This window comes from Microtus oregoni, unplaced genomic scaffold (genome assembly GCF_018167655.1).
Source record: "Microtus oregoni isolate MIOR12 unplaced genomic scaffold, Mior012 000005F_ref0000423, whole genome shotgun sequence".
Classification (NCBI taxonomy): domain Eukaryota; kingdom Metazoa; phylum Chordata; class Mammalia; order Rodentia; family Cricetidae; genus Microtus; species Microtus oregoni.
The window spans coordinates 46,666,892-46,682,747 of NW_024543064.1; the positions used below are offsets into that span (position 1 = coordinate 46,666,892).

Below are 15,856 nucleotides of genomic sequence, written 5' to 3' on the forward strand. Positions count from 1 at the left end.
ATTATCATCATGGCAGGCAGCATGGCAGCATGCAGGTAAACATGGTGCTAGAGAGGCAGCTGAAAGTTCTACATCTTGATCAACAGGCAGCAGGAAGAGATAGACACTGGGCCTGGCTTGAACATCTGAGACCTCAAAGTGACACACCCCCAGTGACACACTTCCTCCAACAAAGCCACACCTATTTCAACAAGGCCTCACTTCTAATAGTGCCACTTCCTGCCACACTTCTAATAGTGCCACTCCCTGTGAACATACGGGGGCTATTTTCATTCAAATCACCATATTCTACTCCCTAGCCCCCATAGGCTTGTAACCGTATCCTATACAAAATGTATTCAGTTCAACTACAAAACTCCTCATAGTCTACCACAATATCAGAACTGTTTAAAAGTCCAAAGTTCAAAGTCTCTTCCAAGACTCCTGCAATCTATTAATTGTGATCCCTATAAAAATCCAAATGAAAAGGCAAATCACATACTTCTAAGAAATCATGACACAAGATATGCATTATCATCCCAAAATGGAGGAAAGGGAGCATAGTGAGAAAATACTGAACCAAAGGAAAACTGAAAAACCAGTTGGGCCAACTCCAAACTCTGTATCTCTCGTCTGATGTCAAAGTGCTCTTCAGATCTCCAACTCCTTTCAGCTTTGTTGACCGCAACACAGTTCTCTTCCTTGGACTTGATCCACCCCGTGTTAGCAGCTTTCCTGTGCAGGCATCCCATGACTCTGGCATCTCCAACATCTTGGGGTCTCTAAGCCATCCAGGCTTCACCTTCACAGCTTCACACTCTGACCTCTCCAGGCCTTCATGCAGCGAAACATCTGCCACAAGCCTGACCTCAGTGGCTTTCCCTAGTGACAGGGAGGGATTCCATAACCCCTTTCTTGTATCCTTAATTCCAAAGACAGAATCATGTGGACAAAGATGCCAAGTTCTGCTGATTTCTGGGGCTAGACCATGGCCCCTCATTCAATTACATCTTCCCTAGTTTTCTGTTTCGGATGGTCTCCTTCACTAAGGTTATCTACCCTGAAATTTGCTCTGTAGACTAGGCTAGCCTCGAACTCAGAGATCCACCAGTCTCTGCCTTCTGAATGCTGGGATTAAATGCTAGCCCACCTGTCTGCCATGCTCTGAAACCCAAACTAATCCTCACAATCTCTATCAAGCAGTAACGTGAAGAACGCGCTACTTGGTATGCCATCTGCCCTTGAATGCTTCTTTACACCCTCTGTCTCTCTGGAGCCCAGGAGCAGTCTGAGGCAATGCTATGAATGGGAGATGAAATGTCTGTACTCATAAAAGGTCACTTCAGAATTTAGAAAGAAAGAATGAGCTTGAGCTAAAGAGAGTCCAAAAAAAAAAAATCTGAAAATTTAAGAATTACAAAGCTCTACTAATGGTAAATTTGGCAATGAGAAAAAATAAGAACTAATGAACTAAAACACAGACAAGAAAAAAAAAAAAGGAGGAAGAACCATGTGTTACATATTTGCTTCCTTAATCCTAGGACCCAACTTGATTCAGACATTTGGTATCTACTCTTCAAGTGTTTGTTAAATGACCATCAAACAACTGCACAATTACTGTAACATAAAACACAACGGAAGTTTCAATATCAGCATTAATAAAGAAACAAAAAGATTTCTTTTTTTAACTTCTAAATTTATTTAAGAGCTATAGCACGATGCAAATGGTTTCTTATGATTTGAACACAAGGATTATTAAGACAAAGTACTTATTTTTAAATTACACAAAAATGTTAAACATACTTGGTTACAGAAACCAGTGAAATATTCAAGAATATAAACCACTTGCACAAAATAAAGCATAAAAATAAATTAATAAAATATATTGATTAAAATGATTCTATAGCATATATATGAAGTTAAATTAGAAGCTTAAGTTTAGTGAATTTTGTGTTGATTGAACACATGGATGCTAAACCAAATTTTATTACATTCCCCCTTGTTTCTATATGTATTTCCAAAGGCTTTAAAATACAATTTTTTATAATACAGAATAATTTTCAAATATATAGAAAGAGTTGAAGTTTTTTGATATTCTACTCACTAGTTTAGGAAACAGTTTTTCCAAATCAGAGAGAATATAAAAACAGAAAGGGAAGGTATATCCATCCACTTAATGACTCAGTTCTGGTAAGACACCATCACTTCTCAGTTTGATCCACTGTCTCAATGTAATTGAAAGAAAACTGAATATATTAGGCTGTAAATTACACAGACACAGCTGGAAGAAAGGTCTCAGCCTCTACCCATTATTATCTTTCAAACTTATGTCCTTGAGATATGGAAAATTATCTTGAGCATAATGCTTCTCAATGACATCTACACTGCTGGGAATATTATGTAGTTGAATCTCACAGAAATTAGCAAAACTGGCAAATAATATGCCCTACCAAAATTCATGTATTGAAACATAAACCAAAGGTGATATTTTTGCCATGTAGAGAATTTAGGTGGTAACTTGTTCATGCTATCTCTGCCTTGCTTGACATTATCAGTGCTTTTTTTTTGCTTGCTTTCATGGCTGAACTTTTAAACAAAAAGATTTCTACAGAGAACAGATAACAAGACAGAGAATGGAAACACACACACACAGACACACACACAGACACACACACAACACACAAACACACTGACTAGGAAACTGAGACCAAGCATGGCAGATTGGCATCTGCTTTTCTCTAGATTAGACATCTTGACTCTGTCTAAGCAAAGAAAGTGACCCATCCCAACAGTCAAAGCGCTCAGTGGGTAAAGTTACTTGTCCCCAGATACTGATACAAGAAAACAGTTTTTGTTTTTTTTAACAGAGGTGAATCACTTGTTGGTGTTACCATATAGTCTAGTATATCTGAAACATTTTTAGGGTGTGATGCATAACAAAAACCTATCAGTATATAGTATTAAGACAAAAAGTCAAAGCTGCAACCTGCTGAAGACTGTGTGCCTTCACCCAGATGAAGCCAAGGACAAAAGACATTCCCTCTCAGGACAGTTTAGGATGCTCTGGTTATTAATTAGTTAGGGTCTGGTGTGGGAGCTCTAATCCATGAGACAGACCTTTATAACTACAAGAGTCAAAACGGATTCCAAAGTGGAAAAGAAATGGCATTGAACTTGCTGGCTGCTGTGGATTGCCAAAGGTCTCAAATACTTGATCAGATTCGGAGTGACTTTTACTAGAGACCCAGGATTTCACAATCTGATGTGGTATTCCTTTGCTTTGTACTATGAAGACACATTCTCTTCTAACCAATAACCCACCCTGTGGTCCTTATAGTCTTATTTAAACAGCCTTTTGTGCTCTCAGTATGTTGAAAAGTTTTGTTATGAAACTTCGAACCCTTTAGACACTAGAGAAACTACTGTAAGTATTTCCATCATTTGGCTTCAAAAATCATTAAAACGTGGACTGCAGAGATGGGTCATTGGATAATGGGCAAGCATGAATGAAGACTTGAGTTCCTATCCCTGGGGCCCACTTACAGGCTGGATAGGTGAGATGCCCATCAGTAAGTGCAGCACTCACCATGCAGAGAACGCAGTGCCAAGAACAAGTTAGACAGCTAGAGTAGCTGAATGGAGCAAGCTCTGGGTTCAAGAGAGGCTGCCTCCATGTATAAGATGTGAAAAGACTGAAGAATCCTCTTAACATCAATGTCGGTGTATAACTTCCATACCCATGCATACACACATGCATGGACCCTAGCATCTGACCATCACACACATGAATACATATGTGCATACACACCACATACAGAGACACAGGCAAAACTAAACTAAATATGCTATATAAAACTCTCCAGAGACCCATGCCAGAAGAAGAGATAACATTTGCCTATGGCAAGCATCTTTGGTATGAAAGCTAAGGCTATTTCTCCCCAAATGTCTTGGAAAAAAAATAGGACCTGTTGCAGAGTGGAGAGGGCTGAACTGCAGAAGCAGAGCCTTAGTATACAAAGATAAGGGCATGCGCAAAGCACTCTGTAGATGATTGCATAAGCCTAGAAACGTCATAGAGTCTAATCTCAGACTGGATAACACAGTGAGATCTGGAAGTGTGCTGACTTTGCTGGGAGGAAGATCTTCTCTTCTTTTTCTATGGGTCGCTCTGCATTCTGAGAGATCACGGTTGCAGACCATGATAGCAGCAACACAGGTTATTACACCAGTGTTTCAGGCCAGAAGACTCAGGGCTGAGATGTATGACCCATTTGCTTAAAGTCCACAGGCAAACAAAACAAGGGCTACACAGGATTGGTTCTTGGCCATCGTGTGATAAACTCTCTTTTATGCTCTTATCTTGGCCGATTCCTCACTCAAAAACACAGTGACCTTGTTAAGAGAAGGGCAGAGAGTTTATCACAGTATGGTCAGGAACCAGGAACTGTTTAATACGAGCCACAACTTGTCATGAAACAAGGATGAAAAAAATGTGTATAATTAAATCCATATATTACTTTTTAAAATTTCAATTCCTATACACAATATTAGTCAATACTGCTTACCACGCTTTATCCAGGGTAATGAAATGTTTTCAACTAAACGTGAGCTTAGCTTGCCACATGCTGTTTCACGACTATCTATCTGTAGGTGCTTCTGAGAGGCACTAATTATTGTCAAGTTCGGTGACCTGAGTTCCATCTCCAGGACTCACAGGGTGGATGGAAGGAAAGATTTGACTCTTGCAAATATATATGCAGTTAACTGACACTTGCAGCTGGATAACCTTCACTGTGGGTTCTCATAAATGACAAAATGCAGTGTTATTAGGGCTGGAGTTCAGCCCTGTGTGGGTAACATGGGCTTCTGTGGGTTGACCTGTGCACATAACCAGCATCTGTAAGGAGGTGCCAAGCAACCGACACTGACTACCTGAATTCGAACGTTTGCTGCGGGAGTAAACTTGTTTCCAACACTCTCGGCGAACACAATGGGGCTTAAATGAATGTGACCATCTAAAAATGAAACTCTTGGAAAGCAACCGCAGATGACAAGATTGGTTCTCCATAGAAGTAATCCAAGGCAACAAAATAGATACCTGTCTCTATTTGGAGGTTTCCAACTGCAAGCTCTAGGTGAGCTGTGTGCATTATACAACCTGCCTGCATGGATGAGGCTAATAACACAGCAGCATGTAGGGAGTCTAGAAAAAGAAGGACCATAAGTAAAAAAAAAAAAAAAATCCTGGCAGTTTTTACACAACAGCATCAGGGCAAATAAACAGAGCGTCTAGACGGCACATGTATCTGGTCACTCAGAGAGTTGACTCCAAACAGTCATTTATTGCTATTTCTCTCCAGAACACTTACTATGCATGCTTAATGGTTGCTTAGACAGTGGACCTAAGACAGCAATCTCACATTCTAGGAAGGATAAAGGGAAAATAACAAAATATGAATAAAATAAGAGATGTATTAAATGATGGTAAACACTACTGAATAAAATTGAGAAAAGATGATCTGGAAGGAGAAAGGATGGTACTTTCCATAGATTATTCCAAAAAGATGTGGCCAGGGAACACTTGTTGGAGCTGAGAAAGGTGATGCAGATCTCACTGGGAAAAGAGCAGGAGAAAAAGGAGAAGGGAATCAAAGGGTAGAGAAGGGAAATGCCAAGGCCCCGAGGTAGACCTTAGTGTGACAGAGAAACGATAAATACATCACAGTAACTGGATCCAGAATGTAATGGGAATAGGAATAGCTGAGGCTAGCCTGCGCGGGGTTTGTGGACCGTCTCAAAGAACGCGGCTTTTGCGCCAGGCCAGATGGACAATCATCAGGTGAGAACGTGGCGTTAATCTGATCGGACTCACATTCCAGCAGGTTTGTTTCAGCTGTGCCATCAGCACGAAAGTGGGCAGGGGATTCTGTGCAGGCTACAAGGGAGTTAGGGAACTGCAGCATCCCAGCCTAAAATGACGGAGACAGAACCAGCACATAGGCTGAAAATGAAGGCAAGGCGCGAGACAGTTTGGACAGTAGAACTGAGAGGCTAGCCCAAGGTACCAAGCTGTACGAAGAGAAGGTTAGAAGTCAAGGGCGACTACACATACTTAGCATGATCTCCTCGCCAAGCAGAAATACATTTAACTGGGGTGGTTACATGTTGGGCACAGATGGTGGTCATAGATGTTGATGTGGTTGAGGCAAATAAACCTTTAGAAATGCCTATCACCTTGTACATCGATTCAATGAGCACAAGGAACACTTTGAATGGCTGTTAATAACTACATGGTGCCATTGCAGAGAATACCCGGTCTAAAAAAAAAATGCATGAGTTTTAATCATAGAGACTTATCTTCTGTCAACAATTAATGAATTAAGAAAATTCTCATTTAGTCATAATTTCAAGCATACTCGCTCATTGTAAACAAGAGGGAAACTGGAGAAACAGGTGAAAAACTGCTTTCTGACACAGAAAAAAGTACCAGAGCATGAACTCACAGAAAAAAAGGCACAAAAGGCCTTCAGAATGGAGTCACGCTCTGCACGCAGTAGCTGAGGAAGGCTGAAGAGAACGCATAGCTACACTAAGCTGCAGGCCCAAAGGTCAGGCTCCACACAGGCCAAGGAGGCAAGATGCTGGGAGACAGAGATACAGAGGCAAGAAACAACGCAGACAGGCTCCAGAAACACACAGCCAATTCCTAGACTCCTCTGAACTCCGAGATTTCCATATGTGTGGTGGGATTTCATAACCCAAGGCCAGAAAAACCAAGACCTTAGAAGCTAACAGGTCCTTGAGTCTCCGTAGCTAGGAAGTGTAGAAATTCTACTCTAAGGACGGAGTCCTTAGTAACCACTCAGAGCTGTTGGGAGAAAGATGAGCTCTGTTCGATTAACAGGCCTCCAGAACAAGAGCTTCCTCCTCCAGACTCATTCCTTCAGATCTAGTGAAAAGCGCTGGGATAATCTACAAGAAATACAGGCAGCAATGTGGAAGGAAGGTAAAGGGAGGGGGAGAGAAATAAAACCCGTACACAAAGAGAGACTCACGGTGTCTATATCTGGTTTAAGATAAACTTACAAGAATGAGAAACTAAAAGCTGAGTCTTTCCCATAAACAGTATCAGCCAATAAATAAAGCCACCTCTGACCCAACAGAAAGCCTGGAGTAAGCAGGCAGTGCTCAAAAAGAAAATACACTACCATCCAAGGCCTAGAGAGCATCCATTACCAGCCCAGGGTTCTCATTTGAACCTGAGCTCAGCAAACCATTTGAATGTCTACGCTATTCATTTCCTAGGGTTGACAGATAACCAGGTCCATTTCAGACAAATAAGAAGGATGCTGGTTCATTAGACCCAGCCGATGCCAAAGGGCATCACTGACTTTTAATTCTTTCTAAGTCTGCCCTGGAACAGGCTCTCAGAAAATAAAGATTAGAGCTAAGAAGCTAATAATAAGGAATATTACATATTCTTAAATACTCAAAACAAAACGTGGCACAGGGCATAGGGAGTAAGAACAGATGGGAGAAAAATAAAAACAGAACGATGGTAGATGTAAACCCAAATATTCCAATAGTTGCTTTAAACAGAATTTTTACCTTTCAATTCGAACATAGAGATTATTAAATTTAACTGGCGAGCAAGACCCAACTGCATAAGTTTTGTTCATCCTAAACTTAAAATATTTGGGGGAAATGGTTGGAAAAGATGAGCCATAAAGTCGCAATCACCTAGTACTTTGGTATAACATTTTCATACCAGGGGCTTCAAACGAGAAAATATTATCACAACCAGAAGAAACAGTGTGATGAAGGAGTCAGCTGATCAAGGGGCCATATACATGCACCTAAAAACAGACTCCAAAGAACACTAAGCAAAAACTAACAAAACTAAAAACAAATAATTTCAGGATTTTAATTATTCAACACTTTTCTCTCAGTTATTGAAAGAATAACCAGACAGGAAAACCGCAAAAATAGAAAAGAAAGAATCCTTGAGCATTATCAGCAAATATTCAGAACTGGCATTTGTAAATCATAAAACCTATAATAAAAGTGTGCATATATTATTTTCTCTATAGCTGAAGGAAAGCAACGTAGCTACACCATGGGTCATAGAACTTCCTTGAAGGAAAAGTATTATATTAATTCAGAGGGTGTCACATGACTACAATAACAAAGAAAAACATTAGGAGAGAAAACTGGATGGACATTCTCAAGTAAATATAGAGTATAAAAATAATTTTCTTTTTTGTTTTTTGCTTTTTGCTTTTGTTTTGTTTTGTTTTGTTTTTGGAAAGGGTTTCACTGTGTAACTTTAACTGTCCTGGAACTCACTCTGTGGACAAGGCTGGCCTTGAACTCACAGAGATCCTCCTACCTCTGCCTCCCAAGTGTTGGGATTAAAGGTGTGTGCCACTACTGTCCGGCTAAACATCATTTTCATGCAATAAAGACAGAAAAAAAGAGGGATAAATACTTAAAACAGTATTCACAGTCAGAGACATGAAGTTAAGTGATATAATAAGAGCTAAAATAGAGAGATGACCCCAAGTTAATATGCGAAGATTTCACTTGAGGCTTGTGGGAAATTAAAGTAAACTGAAAGCAGGGGTAAACACATAAAGATTAAAAATGGAAATTAATGAAATAGAAAGTGATAAAGAACAGAAAACAGAAAACATGCAGAGTTTAGTAAACATTGATAAAATTGACAAATTTTTATAAAACTGACCGAATAAAAATAAAAAAAAAAAACTGAGTGACACCCCCAAGTGTCAGTGACTGTAACAATTGAAACTCAGGCACTGCTGGTGAGGAACCAGATGGTTTGGAAAACAGGTTGACAATTTCATACAATTCCTCTGCCATGTATCTTCCAGGTGTGTCCACTACCAATTCAAATTCACTCCCTACAGCGACCGCCTAAAGTGTGGGGCAGCTGTCCTGGATTCATGCCCACTTTCCACTGACTCTGTGATAACACAATAATACACCTTTACCCTGATAATGCTTCTTTCGCTGGATACCACGAGGCAAGGCCTGGTAAGAGAGGGTTCCAGCAAGAGAATACAATGAAAGAGGTTTCTCTCTGGTTCTGGCATGTTCCTCACATAAGACTATTGCAAAGCATGCAGGGTTGTGTGTCCCTTTTCTGCTTTGCTTTTGTGTCCTCCAGTGGACAAAAGCATAAAACATTTTCCCCTGGAGCTTTTCCCTGGAACAGCTTTGTGGCACAGCCATACTGTCAGGGTGCATCTACGTGAACAGCTTGCTCTAGGGACCACAGATTGGACTCTCTCAAGCACCACCTGCTATGCACATTTTGCTGTGCATTTCCTGGCCAAAGAGAAGTGTCACTGGAAGGACTTCCACTCAATCAGCTTCCCTCAGCACCTCTTTGGGATGCTTCAAAGTCAAAGGAATGCCCCTTATTCGTGGCTTACCTAAGACCCTTCTAGGATGCTTCAAAGTCAAAGTAATGCCCCTTATTCTTGGCTTACCTGAGACCCTTCTAGGATGCTTCAAAGTCAAAGGAATGCCCCTTATTTTTGGCTTACCTGAGACCCCTCTAGGATGCTTCAAAGTCAAGGGAATGCCCCTTATTTTTGGCTTACCTGAGACCCCTCTAGGATGCTTCCTTATGTTTAAACTGGTTAAAGGGTTTCCTTTGGCAACCTAGACAGTGATGTCGCAACTGTGAACCCAGATAAGTTTCTGCACGTAGACAGCTCCTGACTCTTCTTAGGCAATCTCTATCTTCACCTTCTTCTAGAACTCCTAAAGGCAAATTTCTAGTAGAGATCTGTGAGTGAAACTCGTCATGAGAATTCTCCACCATGTAGTGAGTTCCTCTATACCATCTTAAACGAGCCCTGAATTTTATCCCAGGGAGGGAAATAGAGTCACCCTTGGGAGTTTGAAAACTAATCCTGCATTCCTTAGAATTTCACATCTTAATAGCCATTTCAGCTGTAACTCTGGCTCCAGAGTATCTGAAGCCTCTCCTTTCCCAGGATGTGAACACATAACCCCAACCCCACATACATAATTAAAATAAAAGACATCTTTCAAAAAGGAATGAATAAATAAATAATTTGTGGTACATTAGTATAACAAGATATTATTAGCAATATAATGAATGGGCTACCAAGACATGATACAACAAGAATAAATTTCACATTTTTGAACAAGAGAAAACATTATTCATTCAAGAGTTTATGATTCCATTTATATGAAACCTAGTATTTGCCTGGAGTTTCAGGTAGTGCAAGAAAAGTGTGCAGGATCTGGCACGAGCAACTCTGTGGATAATACAGTTCTGTGTGTTGTGGCTGATGTTCAACCATTACACATATTTATTAAAATGTAACAAGCTGTACATTTTAAAATGAGTCACTTTTATCACTTAAGAACTACACAGAAGAGTATATTAGTGCACTGTTTGTTTGCTGTTTGATGACCTTGTCCTGCTGAGCTCATTTACATCTTTCTGAGTCTCCGAACATTTTAAGCCAAGAACTTGATGCTACAATGTATTAGAGAGCCACCCACTTCTACACCTTCCAGGGACACTCTATGCTTCCGCATCCTCTATCCCGTGAAACCTAGGTAGGGGTGACGGTAAGGACAACGGCTCCAGCTTTCACTCACTGGTAGACTATTGAGAAGTGTGGAGAGTCATGTCAACTCCCACTAGAGAGCTGACGATCAGAGATCTGCAATCTGCACATAGTACGCCAATAGATAAAGCAGGTGATCCATCCTGAGCCCCATTATCCCTGAGCCAAGGATGTAACACTGAGTTCAGCAGAGAGCTCCTATACCTTCTGGACTGGGTCATGGGTCTACGTTCACATGCACAGTGACCATAGTTGAGTGACAGCAGTTGTACTTTCCTCATGGTGGCCATGGGATAAGAACTGAGTCTGTGAAGATTGGCTTACAAAACAGAGGGTGGGTAACAAGAACTCAGTAAATGCTATATTGTGTTGGTATTATTACCTTCCATGCCTTGTTGCAGGTACTACCAGGGTTTAGATGTGGTCACATCAAGAGCAAACAAAACTATTTCCAACAGTATGAGAAAAGATTATGACAGTTATCACAAAGCTATAAAATCCACAACGGGAATGTCCTCAACGACACATATATTATATCATCACTATACTGTTATAGTTTTCCATTGAATGGATGCCATGGCAGAGTTATTTACTCTATACAAGGGCTACATTTCTATTTGTGTAACTCCATTAAAGATTATTATGGACCAACATGTTTTTAGGCTTATCTGATAAGAGCTAAGAAAATTTTAATAACAAATTTCTGATTTAAAAAGATTTTCATGTGTGTCTGATCACTGAAATAGAAACCATAAGGACTCTATAACTGAAATGAATGACATTAATAAGTGCCATCTACCAGTGCTAGAACTCTATAGCCTTCAGAAATACTCCTAGGCCACAGAGTGCAATGCAGACAGTACTCAGACTAGAAACTATTTTCTTCCCTGGTTTGTTCATGATGACATCCTTAGTATCTTAGATTCAAGACCCTTCCTAAGTTAAATTAAATCAAAGTTTGTCATCATGGAATGCAGGTTCCTTCATAATATATTTCAGATTTCCTCCTGTCTGCAGCATGATTTTTCACGACTTCTCTACACCACAACCAATTATATTATTTCTCTGATTTTAGACATGTTTTAGTTTTTCAGCTCTGACTCCTTTGTTTCTCTCTGGAATATCATATTCTTACCCTATGTTTCCCTGCTGGCATATAACTTATCCAATATTTAATCCAGTCTATTGAAGCTTATGGGTCTCCATGGGAGAGTTCACAGAGAGAAGTCATCCCCCATCCTCCCTGCATTTCGTCATTGACTGAACTAAACGAGAAGAGTCATCTACAGAGACTTTAAAGTGCCAACAGCCACCCTGCATGGATGCTTCCCAGGGAAACTTAACAGGCAGACCTACCCTATGCTGTCACTGAATTGGGCAAGGTGAGGGAAGGGCTGAAGTTGGAAGAACATGAGAACACAGGAACTAAGACCTTGTCTGGAAAAAAAGATTTCAAAAGATGAAAGCCCACTTGAGGCACCTAAGCGAGCAAGGCTCAAAGCAGCTACAAAATACTGGGAGGAATAAAATGGGAACCCACTTCCCATCTTCTAAGTTCATGAGAAGGCACTGCAGATACGCTGGAGGGTTCAGGTGGATTCCGATAATAGATGCAGTGCTCAAGAAAGATGCGCCTGATGAAGTTCTTGGGCCTAGACAGTACAAAAGTAAGATCAATCGTGACTCAAAAAAGACTATCTAAGGACTTACATGGACATCAATCCATACAGAGAGAGAGAGCATCAGGACTGGGCAATACCTGGGTAAGGCATTATGACAACAAAGGAACTTTCCAACATCACCAAACTGAGACCAATTCCACTAAATATCTTTGCTTTCTTTTTCTGCGCTGCAGCCCACCTTCCCTCAAGCTAACGGGGCTTAATCAGTATCTTAGAGCTAGACAGTGCTCAGCCACCTATGGTAAATCCAGAGCTCCAGCTGTTGCTCACACTCCGGGGTGGGGAGGAGCTTTGAAATACATATGAAACTGGAGTTTTAAACTGGGTTAAACTAAGTTTTAACAGTAAAAACACGACTAGGAAGCAGCAGAATCTACCCCAGGTGTACTGAAAAGGGCTTCAGGAAGCAAAGTTGAAAACTTAAATTGGAAAAACACAAGTATATCAGATGTTCAAGAAGTGTATATTCCTCAAAAAAATCACTTATAATTGCTTATCCCAGTGGGCATAAGAATGCTGTAATGGCTTGCTTCTAAGCTGCTAAAATTGTTAGGTTGGATGCTGAAATATTACAGAGAGAAAGAAAGGTTTTGCACTGCTAATTAAAATCACCTTATCATATCATAGAAGTGAGAAGTGAAGGTATGTCTATCTGATGGGGCAATACACCCCACTATCATTGCAATTTTCAACACTGGCACCATTTACGCCGGAGTTACCAGTCTATATGATCGAACCTGCGCAGAACTCTTCCTTAGTGCAACTTCCTTAGAAAGCATTTGTGCTTCAGAATTCCTCCATAATTCTGTAATAAAAAAAAAAAAACAACTGACAAAATTTCCAGTAGTATAAGCAATCATGAAGAACCTCTGGCTCATTTTTGTTTTGTTTCAATTTACTTTTGAATTTCCAATCCAACACCCAATGAGTTGCCAGCCAAGTTAGGAGCAATGAATACCTTGGGCTTTCTAGGAAGCCTCCATTTGTCTAAGGAAGCACAGTGGTCTCGAGTCTGATGTGGGAGTGTCACATATCAATCTGTTGATTTCATTGGTTAAGTAATAAACAAACTGCTTGGGCTCATAGCTTAGAACATAGGTGGGTGGAGTAAACAGAACAGAATGCTGGGAGGAAGAGGAAGTGAGGTAAGATGCCTCAGAGAGAGATGCCATGCTCCCGGCTCCTGGGCAGATACATGCAATGAAGCTCCGACCCAGGATAGACATAGGCTAGAATCTTCCCGGTAAGACCGGTGCTCACAGATTATTAGAGATGTGTTGATCCGGATATCAGAATTAGCCAGTAAGGGCTAGAGCTAAAGGGCCAAGCAGTGTTTAAATGAATACAATTTGTGTGTTGTTATTTCAGGGCATAAGCTAGCCAGGCTGCCGGGGTGCTGCGGATGCAGCCCGGCCGCTCTTATTACTACAAATGGTGCCCAACGTGGGGCTAAACCCACTTAAAAACCCTGAGAAGGCTTAAAAATAAGGGAGAGAGAGTTTAACACAGATTTTTGCTGTTTGTTGGTGGTGTGCTGTAGAGAGATTTCCTGATTCGGCAACAGCAGCAGAAAAAACGCTGTGTCATTTTAAAGCGCAGCTTCTTGAGGCTGTGCTGCCAGCGTGAACTCTGGCTTTAAAGCATTTGTGGCACTCTGCTTGCTAGAGGCAAGCAAGCGCTCTCATCTAAGAGAGGCTTTCCTGACTCAGCCTCAGCTGCCAAACCCTGCAGCTCTTAAGAGGTCCTGCCACGAAACACTTAAACGGTGTTGACGAAAAGCTGAACGCATGCTTTTCAGTTTTCAGCCGTAGCAAGAAAAAAGCTGCGCTGTTTAAAATTGCCGGCTTTCTGGGCTGTCCTGCCAGGGCAAACTCTGACTCTTTTACGCAGGCGGTTCATGCGGTTTGCAAGCACAGGCTGCTGAAGCTCGCTTGCTGGCAGGGACCTTGAAATGCCATAGAGTTGTGGCAGTAAACATGGCTACAGCCAGTACCTCAGCCACGAGGTTGGAAAGCTAAGGAATGGACTGGATCTAGCTGGCAAAGCCACGGCTTTAGTCCTACTGATATTGCTTGGTAAATTAAAGACTCATGTGGTCAGAAAAAGAGAGATATACAGTAAAGAGAGATTCAAAGACAAAGAAAATTTCTGAATTGTTTACAGTGTGTTAAAAATATATGCAAGCTAAAAGTTGAAGTTCTTAAAGTAAAAAAAAAAAAGGGAAGAGAGTTGTTGTGTGTGGTAGTACACACCTTTAATCCCAACACTTGGGAGGCAGAGGGAGATTGACCTCTGTGACTTCAAGGTGTGGTGGTACATGCCTTTAATCCCAATGCCTGGGAGGCAGAGACAGGCAGATCTCTGAGAGTTCAAGGACAGCCTGGTCTACAGAGTTATTCTAGATCAAAGATACAGAGAACCTGTCTCAAAAAGCAAAAAGTTAAAAGTAAAAATAACCGAAATAGAGGTTAAAACAAAGCTGTACAAAGATGGAAAATACACAGAGAATGTTGATACTGTATGCTATTATGCTCTCTTTGAATTGTTTAAATGCTGATGAAGGAGCAACAGCTGCTGAAAGATATTTGTTTATAAATGCTGCTGAAGTAATCCAACATAGATACTTTGAAAATGCCTTGACTTTGAAATTTGGATCTAAGGACATGATGCTTTGGAAAGGAGTTTCTTATTTTGTTTTCACAGAGGATGAGACCCTGTTCATTTCTTCTATTCCGATTTGGTATGATGGACCACGCCCTCCTGAAGAGTTGGTGTGAAAATCTTCAGAAAATTGCTTCGCTCAACTGCCAACTGAAATGAAACTAGCACACAGGTTATACCATGAAAGACCTAATTAACGACGCCCCCATTCAGCAGGAAGTAGTTTGGAGAGAAATAACTGCGCCCATATTCCCAAAAAATGTTTATAAATGTTCTTTTACATTTAAAGGGGGATATGATATAGGTATGAATAATTTGCATTAGTATAGATTTTGCTTTATTGATAGAGATTTAAGGTCAATTTTGTTATATGTATATGTATTTCTGATATTGATTAAGGTATTGTGATTGTGTAGTTCATTATTAAAATGTAATATATAATTAGGAAATATAGGTTGTTGATGGATAATCATAAACAATAGTCAAGTTTGTAGTCATGTTAGTTAATATTTTCTAGATGTGCATGGATATATTTTAGATAGGCATTCTTCATATTTTTCAAAGATTATAGAATATGGCATTTTAAATGTTTTAATAACTTATGACTTTTCATGACAATGAGACACTCTGCTCCTGGCAGCACCAATCTACTTCAAGTGGAAGATGGGCATCTAAGAGTCTCGTTATGGAGTTTGATAGCCATTTGGGCAAGAAACTGCTCTTGCCTGGACTATTGCATAAACTGGACACAGAGAACCCACAGAGAGAGGACTACTGAACTTGCCTAAGGTGAGATGATCTTTCAGGGTTCCTGATTCATGAAAGAGTCTGCGAGACATTCTGCAGGACACAACAGATAGTGACTGAACTGACTTTGAATTTTCCTGCTTTATGGAAATGTCT

At 40.5% G+C, this 15,856-nt stretch overlaps 1 protein-coding gene across 3 annotated transcripts in view; it reads right to left on the minus strand.

Moving 5' to 3' along the window:
* Pde4b (phosphodiesterase 4B) overlaps positions 1-15,856 on the minus strand; it is a 524,499-nt gene that overhangs the window by 454,392 nt on the left and 54,251 nt on the right. Inside the window, exon 1 of one of the 3 annotated variants that reach the window (XM_041651415.1) lies at positions 13,030-13,048. The exons of the other annotated variants lie outside the window; for them this stretch is intronic. The gene's annotated coding sequence lies outside the window, so the exon portion shown is untranslated. Of the gene's footprint in view, positions 1-13,029; positions 13,049-15,856 lie in introns of those variants that run through there. 3 annotated transcript variants of the gene reach the window in all.